The following is a 12,905-nucleotide window of genomic DNA, read 5'->3' on the forward strand; positions in this document are numbered from 1 at the left end:
CAGCCCCCCGGCAGGCCGGTACAGACCCCGGGCAGTCCACACAGCCCCCCGGCCGGCCGGCAGAGACCCCCGGAAGGCCCGAAATGACGGCGCATCATGATGCGCACACACCGCGCATCATGATGACGTCAGGCTGTCAATCAACTTTGAACTTCCGATTCCGATGCCGACTTCCGATATTGAAAAAATATCGGAAGTCGGTATCGGAATTCCGATACAGCAAGTATCGGCCGATACCCGATACTTGCGGTATCGGAATGCTCAACACTATTTCTCACGTTTAGGACAAACAGAAATAACATGTGAGGCATCTCCACAGAAAAAACACAGCTTATTACGCCTTCTGAATTCCTGATGTTGCGCCTTAGACAAAACTCTATCACATTGCATGGGTTCAGACGTCTGTTCAACCGGTGGCAACACCTCTCGTGTAATCCTGCGTTCACGTAAACGCCGATCAACCTGAATGGCTAAAGACATAGAATCGTCCAGACCAGAGGGAACAGGAAATCCCACCATAGTATCTTTTACGGCTTCTGACAAACCCTTCCGAAAGAGAGCAGCCAAGGCACTATCATTCCAGGTAGTAAGGACCGCCCACTTTCGGAACTTTTGACAGTACAACTCTGCAGATTCTCGACCCTGGTTCAATGCTAACAGGGTCTTTTCAGCCTGATCAATAGCATTAGGTTCGTCGTACAGCAACCCCAAGGCTTGAAAAAATGCGTTCACATTAGTCAGAATAGGGTCATCTGGTTTCAAAGAAAACGCCCAATCCTGGGGATCGCCACGCAGCAAAGAGATGACAATTTTAACCTGCTGCGTGGGGCTCCCTGACGAGTTAGGCTTCAAAGCAAAAAATAATTTACAATTATTTTTGAAGCTCAAAAATTTAGATCGATCCCCAAAAAATACATCAGGTGTGGGGATCTTTGGTTCAACAGCATGTGAACGAGCAAGATAGGCGGAAATTCCTCGCACTTCAGCAGCGAGCTGCTCCACACGATCAGACACTTGCTTTATCTCCATTGAGAGAAAAAAAAATTCCCCCTATGGCCTCAGAGATATAGAGGAAAGAATATACACACACCTTTTTTTTTTTTTTTTAAACACAATTCTTTCCTGCTATTGAGTAGCCCAGGATCTGCGGTTTGGGCGGGTGATTCTGTTATGATTGAGTCACCGTAGGAGGCAAAAACAGAAATGCTAGCTAAGTCCTGAAAACCAGAGAAGTTGGCAACTATCAGATTGCAGACCCCTGAACCTATCAACACAACTAGCAGTAGCCGTGGGGGGTTCCTACGATGACCTAGACCCCTCGATCACAGCCGGAGAGATACATAGGCCTAAAGAAGGAAAGGGGAAATCTAACTGCCCCAGAGCAGACCCCAAAGCAATAGGCAGCCCCCCACATATAATGATGGTGAAGCAAGATGAAAACACTTACACAGACAGAAAGACAGGCTGAGCAAAGACGGGGCCCAAAAACTACCTAGATAGGAACGGATAGGAAGGCTGCTGTCTGCAATCTGCCAAAACCCTATCAGAGACAAAAGCCAACAAGCTGATATAAAAATGGCCCTGAAGCAACTAAGCTTCAAAAACTAAATCAGCACTCAGGTACTTTCAGAAGACAGAGCTCAAGGAGCACTGTACACTCCAGCAGGGAGTGGCAGAATCCAAAAAGCAAGAAAAACAAAAACAAATCTTAGATGCAAAAGGCAAAACAGAGAACTTAGCTTTAGGAGAGCAGGAATCAGACTGGTTTCCAAGAGTCCACAGAGAAATCACCCGCAGGGCAGAAAGGGCGTAGGCTGCCTTAAATCCAGTCAGTGACTCCACTCAGCCAATCGTCTTCATTAGTCCCAGGTGCCTGATAATCAGGCTCACTACCTTCCTTCACTAGAATAGGGAGTTCACCAGGCCTCAGTGACGGAGGGGAAAATGAACTCACAACACCATACACTTTGTACACACGCGGCTCCGCTCCGTACACCTCGTACACGCGGCTCTGCTCCGTACACCTCGTACACGCGGCTCTGTTCCGTACACCTCGTGCACGCGGCTCTGTTCCATACACCTCATACGCACATGGCTCTGCTCCGTACACCTCGTACACGCGGCTCAGCTCCGTACACCTCGTACACGCGGCTCTGTTCCGTACACCTCGTACACACACGGCTCCGCTCCGTACACCTCATACACACACGGCTCCGCTCAGTACACCCCTTACACATACAGCCCTGCTACATCTACCCTGTAAACCCCTCCTGACCCCACACATACTTATCTCATCCAGCACCATGACAACAGACAACAGCACAGCAGAGTCTTGCAGACACCAAGAGGCAAGGCTGTGCGCACAGGACCTGTGATGAGGTCACAGGAGGGGCGGAGTCAGGGGTCACATGATCAGGGGTCTGAACAAAGGCTCCTGATCATGTGACCCCCTGACTCCTCCCCTCCTGTGACCTCATCACAGGTCCTGCGAACAGAGAAGGCAAGCGACACTCTGAGTGGCTGCGGGGGCGGGGGGGGTCATGCTACGGCAAGGATGGGGTGCGTGGGGGAGGCGTGGTGGCTTATCTCCCTGCAGTGCGGGAGGAACTTGGAAACTATCACCGCCGTGCCCACAGAGGGCCGGTGGCAGGAGCCACAGTGGCCGCAGCCGCTGGCAAGCGGCCAGATGATCGGGCGCTGCCGCCCGCGGCCCACATGACAGCGGCCCAGCGGGAAAATGCCCAGTTGGTTATATTGCCAATCCGGGCCTGCTCACACTCCTCAAGTCCATCACTCCTGCTTCCTTTCTTTGCAAATCACTTCACTGGCTCCCAATTTCCCAGCGTATCCAGTTGAAACTACTAACACTGACCTATAAAGCCATCCATAACCTTTCTCCTCCATTTATTTCTGAACTAATCTCTCAATATCTTCCCTCATGTAATCTCCAGTCCTCCAGTGGCCAGGGTCAGGCAGCTGCTGCAAAGGCAAATAAAATAATGAGATGCATTAAAAAGGCATAAATGCTCATTAGGAGAACATAATCTTACTCCTATGCAAGTCACTAGTGCGACCACACTTAGAATACTGTGTACAGTTCTGGTCTCCAGTGTATGAGAAAGTCATAGCTGAACTAGAGCTGGTGCAGAGAAGAGCGACCAAGTTTATTAGAGCACTGGGGGTCTACAATACCAAGACAGGTTATTAAAGGGAATCTGTCACCCTTTTTTTCGACTATTAGCTGCCGGCACTGACATCAGGGGCTTAGCTACAGCATTCTGTAATGCTGTAGATAAGCCCCCGATGTAACCTGAAAGATAAAAAAAACACGTTAGATTATACTCACCTGGGGGGCGGTCCGGTCTGATGGGTGTCGCGGTCCAGTCCGGCGCCTCCCATCTTCATACGAGGCCGTCCTCTTCTTTCCTTCCTGTTGTGGCTCTGGCACAGGCGCACTGCTCTGCCCGTTGAGGGCAGAGCAGAATACTGCAGTGTGCAGGTGCCGGACCTCTCCCCGTGCCTGCGCACCATAGGACTCTGCTCTGCCTTCAACAGAACAGAGCAGTGTACCTGTGCACGAGCCACGACAGGAAGGAAAGAAGAGGTATGCATCGTATGAAGATGGGAGGCGCCGGACCGGACCATGACACCCATCGGACTGAACCACCCCCTCCCCGGCGAGTATAATCTAATTCTTTTTTCTTATCAGGTTACATCGGGGGCTTATCTACAGCATTACAGAATGCTGTAGATAAGCCCCTGATGTCGGTGCCGGCAGCTAATAGTTGAAAAAAAGGGTGACAGATCCCCTTTAAACTTGGGGTTATTTAGTTTGGAAAAACGAAGGCTTAGGGGTGATCTTATTATAATGTATAAATATATGAGGGGACAGTACAAAGACCTTTCTAAGGATCTTTTTACTCTTAGACCTGTGTCGGGGACAAGGGGGCATACTCTGTCTGGAGGAAAGAAGGTTTAATCATAATCACAGAAGCAGATTCTTTACTGTAAGAGTAGTGAGATTATGGAACTCTGTGCCGTATGATGTTGTAATGAGTGATTCCCTACTAAAATTTAAGAAGGGACTGGATGCCTTTCTTGAAAAGTATAATGTTACAGGGTATATATACTTAATTCCCAGATAGGGCATTGATCCAGGGAACTTTCCTGCTTGCCGTATGTGTAGTCTAGAAGGAATTTTTTTCCCTCAATGTGGAGCTTAGTGTTTGCCGCGTGTTTTTTTTGCCTTACTCTGGATCAACATGTTAGGCTATGGGTTGAACTAGATGGACTTAAAGTCTACCTTCAACCTTAACCCCTTAACCCCCAAGGGTGGTTTGCATGTTAATGACCGGGCCAATTTTTACAATTCTGACCACTGTCCCTTTATGAGGTAATAACTCTGGAATGCTTCCATGGATCCCGGTGATTCTGACACTGTTTTCTTGTGACATATTGTACTTCATGTTAGTGGTAAAATTTTATTGACATAACTTGCATTTATTTGTGGAAAAAAAGGAAATTGCTGAAAATTTGAAAATTTTGCAATTTTTCAACTTTGAATTTTCATGCCCTTAAATCACAGAGATATGGCACACAAAATACTTAAAAAGTAACATTTCCAACAAGTTTACTTTACATCAGCACAATTTTGGAATCAATATTTTTTTGTTAGGAAGTTATAAGGGTTAATATTTGACCAGCGATTTCTCATTCTTACAACACCATTTTTTTTAGGGACCACATCACATTTGAAGTCAATTTGAGGCTTCTATATAATAGAAAATACCCCAAAGTGAGACCATTCTAAAAACTGCACCCCTGAAGGTGCTCAAAACAACATTTAGGCCAGTTTCACTCGTCAGTGGCTCCGGTATGTGTAGTGACAGTTTTCTCACGCACCGGAGACACTGACACACGTACACCCATTAACATGAAAGGTGCACCCCTCAAGGTGCTCAAAACCACATTCAAGAAGTTTATTAACCATTCAGGTGCTTCACAGAAATTGTTTGAATGTTTAAAAATAATGAACATTTAACTTTTTTCACAAAAAAATTACTTCAGATCCAATTTTTTTTATTTTCCCAAGGGTAACAGGAGAAATAGGACCCCAAAAGTTATTGTGCAATTTGTCCTGAGTACGCTGATACCCCCATATGTGGGGCGGAACCACTGTTTCAGCGTATGACAGGGCACAGAAGGGAAGGAGCGCCGTTTTAATTTTTCAATGCAAAATTGGCTGGAATTGAGATTGGACGCCATGACGCGTTTGGAGAGCCCCTGATGTGCCTAAACAGTGGAAACTCACCACAAGTGGCCCCATTTTGGAAACTAGACCCCCAAGGAACTTATCAAGATGTGTGATGAGCATTTTGATCCTCCAAGTGCTTCACAGAAGTTTATAACGCCCGGGCGTGAAAATAAAAAAAATCATAATTTTTCCACAAACATGATCTTTTAGTCCCCAATTTTTTATTTTTCCAATGGTAACAGGAGATATTGGACCAAAAAAGTTGTTGTCCAACTTGTCCTGAGTATGCTGATACCCCATATGTGGGAGAAAACTGCTGTATGGGCACACGTCGAGGCTCGGAAGGGAAGTAGTGACGTTTTGGAATGCAGACTTTGATGGAATGGTCTGAGGGTGTCATGTCGCGTTTGGAGAGCCACTGATGTGACTTAACAATGGAAACCCCGCACAAGTGACCCCATTTTGGAAACTAGACCCTCAAGGAACTTACCTAGATGTGTGGTGAGCACTTTGAACCCCAAAGTGCTTCCCAGAAGTTTATAATGCCTGGGTGTGAAAATAAAAAAATCTTTTCATCACCAATTTTTTATTTTTTTAAAAGTTGTTGTGCAATTTGTCCTGAGTAGGCTGATACCCCATATGTGGGGGTAAACCACTGTTTGGACACATGGCAGAGCTTGGAAGGTAAGGAGCACTGTTTGTCTTTTTCAACGCAGAAATGGCTGGAATTGAAATCACACGCATGTCGCGTTTGGAGAGCCCCTGAACAGTGGAAACCCCTCTATTCTAACTCCAACCCTAACCCCAACACACCTCTAACCCTAATCCCAGTCCTAGCCATAACCGAAACCACAAACCTATCCCTAACACACCCCTAACCCCAATCCAAACCCTAACCCCAACCCTAGCCCTGACCCTAGCTTTAACCCTAGCCCTAACCCTAACCCTAACCCTAACCCTAATGGGAAAATGTAAATAAATACATTTTTTTAATTTTATTATTTTTCCCTAACTAAGGGGGTGATAAAGAGGGGTTTGATTTACTATTTATCGAGGGTTTTTATGTTTGGCAGCTGTCACACTCTAAAAGATGCCTTTTATTGCAAAAAATAGTTTTTGCATCACCACATTTTGAGAGCTATAATTTTTCCATATTTTGGCCCACAGAGTCATGTTAGGTCTTATTTTTTGCAGGACGAGTTGAGGTTTTTATTGGTACCATTTTCGGGCACATGACTTTTTTATCGCTTTTTATTCTGATTTTTGGGATGCAGAATGAACAAAAACCAGCAATTCATGAATTTCTTTGGGGAGGGGCGTTTACACCGTTCCGCGTGTGGTAAAATTGATAAATTGGTCTTAATCTTTGGGTGAGTTTGATTACAGCGATACCTCACTTATTTTTTTTATGTTTTGGCACTTTCATACAATAAAAACAATTTTAGATAAAAAATAATTATTTTTGCATCGCTTTATTCTGCAAGCTATAACTTTTTTTTATTTTTTTCATTGATGATGCTGTATGGTGGCTCGTTTTTTGTGGGACAAGATGACATTTTTAGCAGTACCATGTTTATTTATATGCGTCTTTTTGATCCAGTGTTATTCCACTTTTTGTTCGGCGGTATGATGATAAAGCATTGTTTTTTGCCTTGTTTTTTTTTAAGGGGTTCACTAAAGGGGTTAACTAGTGGGATAGTTTTATAGGGCAGGTCGTTACAGACTCAGAGATACTAAATATGTGTACTTTTATTATTTTTTTTATTTACATAAAAATTGAATTTATTGGGGGAATTTTTTTTTTCTTTACTTAGGAATTTTGAAAAATTATTTTTATACGTGTTAATTTTTTTTTTTACCTTTGTACACTGTCCTAGTGTGGGACATTACTATATAGTGTCAGATCACTGATCTGACACTTTGCACTGCACTATGTCAGATCAGCGATCTGACAAGCAGTGTAGGAGGCTTCTCAGTGTCTGCTCTCACCGGAAGGCCCCTGCGGCCATCTTGGATCCGGGGTCCTGCAGGGAGGAGGCCCTCAAAACCACGCGAGCTGTTCTGAGGGTCTCAGGGAAGCAGGCAGGGAGCCCCCTCCCTACACGATGCTTCCCTATGCCCCCAGAACACTGCGATTATGTTTGATCGCAGTGTGCCGGGGGTTAATGTGCCGGGAGCGGTTCGTGACTGCTCCTGGCACATAGTGCCGGGTGTCAGCTATGATAATCAGCTGACAGTCGGCCGCGATCAGCTGCGCTCCCCCTGTGATTGCAGCTGATTGCGTTGACGTACTATCCTGTCCACGGTCATATGGGCCTGGGTCACCTGGATGGGATAGTACGTCAGATGTCAAGAAGGGGTTAAATACTATGCTACTATGTCACTATAATTGATGTTTTTGTTAATCTCCAAAATTGTACCAATAAAAAAATGACAAATGTAGCTCACAAAGTTTGTAATGTAAGAGAAAATATTTGTTTTGCACAATTCCTTATTGGACTTTTACAATTTTAGACCAGTTGTTGATTACCATCCACTTCCCCCTATTGCTTGACGTCACTAGGACATTAATAAGGTTGTGCTTGCACTAAAGAGTGCAAAAGAGTTTCAATAAAATCCCTGGGGACCTCTGTATGTAATACACACCTTTTCAGAGCATTTTGGTTACCTGTAAGTCGCAGTAAATTTATTCATCAAAAGTCAAATTTTTCAGGAGAATTTTGTCATGGCTGACGGATTTGAATTTGAAAAATTCGGTCATCTCTAGTAAGCAGCTTTTTGGAGCAACTTACAGCTTAATCTCATGAGTCCTATGATAATAGGAAAACATGTTCACCTCTGAATACTGATGATGGGACATGGTAGAGTCAAACGTGCCTGATTGAGTAAGAGGCACATGCCTCTTAATGAATCAAGTGAGTCTTAAAAGTGGAGTGTGCCTCACCACAAATTTAACTCCAGTCAAAGTACGATTTGTAGAGTAAGGTAAGTCACAACTTACCAAGAAGTTAACGCCACTGTCTCACTCCTTCTCCGCCAATTCACAGGAACCTCACGCGAAAAGGCCAAAAGTTGCATAATTATTGTTCTACCTCATATTGTGCCAAAATGTTTCTACTTTTCAAACTGTTTTTAAACTTTCTACTGAATTGATTTATTTATTTAATATTCTATTTTTTATCCTATGATTGAGACATTACATTGTTTCATTAATTTAGATTTTCAAACCTATCAAGTAATTTATTATGTCACTGGACAATCCCTTTCACATTTTATATTTTAGTTTCATCAGCAAACAAAACTGTCCTTTTTGACAGAAGTCAAACATTTTTGCAATAATTAGGTAAAACTGATGTTGACATTGTATCTTCAGGGAAAATAACAACATTTCTCATGTGATTTGTGTTAAACGTCATAGAATATTTCAACTATTTTTATTTGTCATACTATATTACGTTGCATGTGTAGCTCAAGAAAATATTTTTCAGATCATCAAATAAAGGGGTTGGTTGTCCCATAAACAGGATATATATCCTCTTTATAGAATAGGTAATAAATTTAAAATTTATAGGGTTCTGATTGTTAGGACTATCACCAACAAGAAGGTTAAAAAGTCCACTGGTAACTACCCCTTTTTATTTAAAATAATTTCTAAAGGCAGATTGTCATGCAGATCTATATCCGGCCCGTAGAGAAGAACAGTTGATTTACATACAAGAAAAACTTGGATTTCTCTGGAATAAAACATCAGATCACAGATATCAAGGTATTACTTTTAGTGATGAGCGAGTATACTCGTTACTCGGGTCTCCCTGAACATGCTCGGGTGGACTCCGAGTATTTTGGCGTGCTCGGAGATTTAGTTTTTGTTGCCTCAGCTGCATGATTTGTGACTGCTAGACAGCCTGGATATATGAGGGGATTTCGTAACAAACAAGCAACCCCAGCATATATTCAGGCTGTCTAACAGCCGCAAATCATGCAGCTGCGGCGACACAAACTAAATCTCCGAGCACGCCAAAATACTTGGAGATCACCAGAGCATGCTTGGGGAAACCCGAGTAACGAGTATACTCGCTCATCACTAATTACTTTATTTAGCTTCCTGATCCACATGTCCATATAGATGGCTTAGGAAGGTTGATTCCACTTGTCACTAGGTGAACAACTAGGTGAACAAGGGCCAGTTTTTGCTCTTATTTTATTCCCTTTTGTGATGGTATCACATTTTATCTGAATTCTCCAGACATATTATTTCAGTAGGCCCAGGGACATGAGCTAGAGTTCATGTGGGAATCACTGTTGCCCATTATTGTCAGTGAATTATTGTTCTCTGGCAGCCATTTGTTGACTTGGCTGCTGATTAGCAATTGTATCTGTACTTGTATTGCAATCCTAGCATTTTTCTACTATCTTTGGGAAACAAAGGCACAATGTTTGAATGTTTGTTAATATGTTGATGACCCATTGGTGCTCTGCAATATGAAAGACAATCTATGCATGTTGTTCGCACACTCCAGCAATGAGGGATGGGCCCCTACCTCCTTTCCGCAAGCCTGTGGTGGAATGACTGAATGAGGGCGTGACCTATAAAACGGAGGATTTGCCTGTGTTCAGAGAGCTATATTACAGAAGTCATGGCATCATCACTCCAACTGAAGTAATACCGAGCTTCCACATTTTACTGTCACTGAACGATGGATACATTTGGAGAAAGCCATGATTGGGCCCATTGGTCACCTGGTTCCATGGAGATGTTCGGAGAAGCCAGGTGGTGACTCTCGTGTCAACTGGCCTTGGACCTTGTATGGACTCTATGGACTGTTCTCAGTCATCTCCCTATGCTTGCTGTTACCTCTTCTCTGTGTGTGTATCACAGGTGGAATAGCGACCCTGGGAGCTCTGAATAGCCATTCAATGGTGTGAATTATGTGTTAGATTTTATTCAAATTAAGGCAGTAAATTTTATTCACATCTATGCAGGTTTTTTGCATGCAATTTTCTATAGTTTAATTAAAAATGTATCTAATCAATAAATACTAAGTATATTGTTAGGCATATTATATTAGTCAGGAAGGATACTGTAGTCATTTTCTTTAAATTTTGACACATTATATAATTGGAATTGTATCCTTTTGCTGTTTCTCCTTCCTATAAGTGTTGATTGAGGCAATGGTTTTATGGTTGTATGTCAATTAATGTTCAATAAACCCTCCGTCAGGCGCAATAGATCTGACAGGCACACAGTAATTAGTTTCACTTCTCTCTCCTTGCCCACTTATCAGAAAACCCCACCCCTCCTAGTTATCTCCTGACTCTACAGGCTCTGTGAAACCTGATATCACAGTGACTCAGCAGACCTTCTAGTGAGCAGATATCAACACTTTGGCTTCTCAGGCACATTGCGCCTGATTTCAACACAAATTGAAAGGTTAGTATTTTCTTTTTTTATTCATCACGATTGTGTATTTAGCTTGTTTTATGAAGGATTAATGCTAAGTTAGTGTACATAAGTACTGTTTTCTTAGACAAAAGGAGGGTGGCTTCTAAGGCACATTGCGCCCTAACACATACTCTTTCTCTCTTGCTTCAGATTTTCTGCTGCAATGGCCAGAAAACAGTATGATTCGTCTAAACCCCTTCATTTAGAAGAAATGAAGTTTTTTTTGTTAGAAGATGATGAGGAAGAACCAGCAGTAACTGAGGATTTAGAGGAATCTAGTGACATTTCATCTGAAGATGAGGTAGCAGAATGTAACACTGATTCTGGAACAGAGCAGGATGGTGATGACACTGATACAGAGGAAACAGACACAGATCTAGCTTATTATTTGGGCAAAGATAAAATTACAAAGTGGAACAAAAAGGCACCCAAGAACAAACAGCGCAGAGAATCCCACAATATTATTACACACCTTCCTGGAGTTATTGGAAGTGCTAGAAAAGCTAAAACTGCAGTGGAATGTTGGAGTAATCTAATTACAGATAGCATGTTGGAAACTATTGTTCGGTTCACTAACCAGTATATTGACACAATCAAAGAGCAATTCTCCAGAGAGAGGGACATCAAAAACACTGATGTGATTGAACTCAAGGCATTTATTGGCTTGTTATACCTAGCTGGTGCTTTCAGAGCAAATAGGCAAAGTTTGGAGGAGCTGTGGGGGACAGACGGTGATGGCATCGAAAAATTCAGCCTTGTGATGAATCTGAAACGATTCAAAGTCCTGATCCGTTGCCTCCGTTTCGATGATCTTCTGCTGCAATTGAAACCACTGAAGATGAGTAGAAAATAATTAAGTAACATCTAAGTGCAATATCCTTTAAGTTTTTTTCCATAATTTTATATTTAAGCAATAGTTAAGTAAAGATAACTGGAGCCTATTTGGCGGTACTACCGAAAAGTGGTACTTTTAGTTTTAATAAGTTTATGGTTAATAAATGTTTTTTTTTGCATCTGATTTGGTGTAATCTCTTTTAATACATTCCTATGAAGGTCACTGACTACTTCTATAGTCCTGAAATTGAAATATGTAGCTACTATAGGTGGTTTTCTGACCTGTGCTTGTCAGGCACATTGCGCATGAACTGAGGAGAATCTATATTGCGCCTGACGGAGGGTAAAATATGTATTTTATGAAATGAGTGACACTCTTAGTTATTGGGTCACCTGACAGTGACGTAACCTTTGTGTGATATATTTGTGCATTGAGAGTGTAGCCCGCTCCTTTAAAGCAGGGGTCCCCAACCGCCGGTCCGCGGCCCAGCACCGGGCCGTTGCAGTGCCCTTGCCGGTCCGCGGACACAAGGGGAGCCGGGGGGCGGTGCAGCAGCTGATACTCACCCTGCATCCCGCGGCGGCTTCTTCCAGCGGCGGCTTCATCCAGCGCTGAGCGGTCACGTGCTACCGCTCATTTAAGGTCATGAATATGGACGCCACTCATCTCCCATAGGCGTGGCGTCCATATTCATGGACCTTAATGAGCGGTATCACGTGACCGCTCTGCACAGGAAGAAGCTGAAGCGCCGCGAGATGCAGGGACGTGCAGCGACGGGAAGGAAGGTCAGCGACGTGAGGGTAAGTATGATGGGGAGGGGAGGATGGGGGAGCCGAGCGGAGCCATAAGGGAGGGAGAATGGGAGCGGAGCCATATACACAGGGGAGGGAGAATGGGAGCGGAGCCATATACACGGGAGGGAGAATGGGAGCGGAGCCATATATACAGGGGAGGGAGAATGGGAGCGGAGCCATATATACAAGGGAAGGAGAATGGGAGCGGAGCCATATACACAGGGGAGGGAGAATGGGAGCGGAGCCATATACACAGGGGAGGGAGAATGGGAGCGGAGCCATATACACAGGGGAGGGAGAATGGGAGCGGAGCCATATATACAAGGGAAGGAGAATGGGAGCGGAGCCATATACACAGGGGAGGGAGAATGGGAGCGGAGCCATATACACAGGGGAGGGAGAATGGGAGCGGAGCCATATACACAGGGGAGGGAGAATGGGAGCGGAGCCATATACACAGGGGAGGGAGAATGGGAGCGGAGCCATATACACAGGGTAGGGAGAATGGGAGCGGAGCCATATATACAGGGGAAGGAGAATGGGAGCGGAGCCATATATACAAGGGAGGGAGAATGGGAG

Source organism: Dendrobates tinctorius, unplaced genomic scaffold (assembly GCF_039654945.1).
Source record: "Dendrobates tinctorius isolate UK_male_01 unplaced genomic scaffold, ASM3965494v1 ptg000098l, whole genome shotgun sequence".
In the NCBI taxonomy this organism is placed as follows: domain Eukaryota; kingdom Metazoa; phylum Chordata; class Amphibia; order Anura; family Dendrobatidae; genus Dendrobates; species Dendrobates tinctorius.